This window comes from Triticum dicoccoides, chromosome 3B (assembly GCF_002162155.2).
Source record: "Triticum dicoccoides isolate Atlit2015 ecotype Zavitan chromosome 3B, WEW_v2.0, whole genome shotgun sequence".
In the NCBI taxonomy this organism is placed as follows: domain Eukaryota; kingdom Viridiplantae; phylum Streptophyta; class Magnoliopsida; order Poales; family Poaceae; genus Triticum; species Triticum dicoccoides.
Window position 1 is genome coordinate 479,116,461 of NC_041385.1, and position 1,913 is coordinate 479,118,373.

The following is a 1,913-nucleotide window of genomic DNA, read 5'->3' on the forward strand; positions in this document are numbered from 1 at the left end:
CCCTTCACCCTTCACCTGTAGGGTAGTCAAGCTCCAGCCCCTCAAATCCGTTCATTATTTCATCCACCCCGACAACAGCAAACCATCTAGAATCAGACGAAAATGGAAAGTTCCATCAGGTCGAGGTGGTAAGACATAGCCGACCATCGATTTCAAGGTTAGGTTATGGCATTTTGCCATTAACTCACAATGTTCATTCTCCGTGATACCATCCACGGGGTAACGAGGAGCCGTGATATCAGGCTGAATGAGCTCCATGGAAGCCACGCTGCTTCTCCGCTGAGATGGTGGGGTAGCTTCATGGGTAGTATCCAATGAAGGATCTTCGTGTCGCTAAGATGGTGGACCGGTAGCTCGCTGGCTCTCAAGTGCCTCTAGTTTTGCTAGCCTTTGTTCCATCTTCTGCATCTGGTTTGCTTCCTCTTTCTTCTTTCTCCCTCGGCTTCTATAACAAGTGCTGTCAGGAAACCCATGCACCCACGGAACGGAGCCTGATGTGCCTCGTGTTTGTCCAGGGTGTTCAGGATTCCTGAGGGCCTTTGGCATCTCGTCCTTCTCTCTGTCGGGATGGAACCTCCCTTCCCACGCTTCCTTGATTACTTCTTCAAGCCTTGTGACGGGTGTTTCAAGTTGAGCTTTCATGAAAACACACTTCCCTGATTCTGGGTCCAAAGTTCCCCCAAGCATGAAGAACCAAGTCCTTGCCCGATCTGGCCAATTCAATATCGCTGGTTCGACCCCTTTAGCAAAAAGGTTGTCCTCAGCTTTGTCCCACGTAGGTCGGGCTTTGCTGTAGCCACCTGGCCCCATAACATGGTGAAACTTCTTCTTTGTAGCATTTTTCTTATTTATTTGTGACCTTTGCTTAGCCTTCTCCGATTTCTTGTAGGTCAAAAATGCGGGCCAGTGATCTTTTATCTTCTCATATTGACCGGTGAATTCTGGAGTCTTGTCTTTGGCGACAAACTTTGTGTTCAAATGTTTCTTCCAGTTCTTGAATAGTTCTGTCATGTTCTTAAGAGCAAACGCCTTACCCTTTTGCTGTATAACTGGGTTATTCTAATCCTCCTCTAGCGGTAGACTGAAATTTTTCATCAGCGAGTTCTACAGATCATTTTTCTATCTATCATGGACATAAGAAATTTCATCGTCCTTCCTCTTATTCCATTCTTGGATGTTGATCGGGACGCTGTCCATAAAAATAACTCCGCATTGATGTATAAATTTGTCTTTGCTCCACTTGGGAGCAATCGGTTGTCTATCTCGAGAGACTTCTTCGATTGTGAACCTTTCATCCTGGCCCAACCTTTTATTTGGGCCTCATATCCTTACCAAAGTTTGGCTCGATTTGGAGGGCTAAAAGATGAAAGAAGCGCTAATATATGTACATACAAAACAATTAATGCATCTAGTCAGCAAAGGCTTAATTAATATATGTATACCTCGCTGGACTTTGCAACAGTTAAGGCTCCAACATCGGCGGAGCCGTCATATCCTCCCTCCTCCATTCGATCACCGGAGCCGTCATGATCTCCTCCCTCCTCCACTCGATCACCGAAGTCGTCCTCTCTTTGCTCACCATCGGTGCCATTGAGAAACAAGAAGGTGATATCAACCTCATCGCAGATTATATCCACCAACAACTCTTCTTTTTCTAAGTCTCTATCCATAGTTTCTGCAAATATTACAACATGGCAATATACAACCATGAGAGATGGATTAGTGGTAAACATAGATCTAATCACAACAAGGAATCCTATGCATATGAGCAATGAATTAGTCGCAAACATCATGCAAAGTTGACAAGTTTTATAACAGTCAGTTTTAGACGATCGTCGAGGACTCGATCCTCCCCCCTCATGTCTGATGAGTCCTCCTATCTTTCGAGAGATACTTTGTGGACCGCCTCTCTC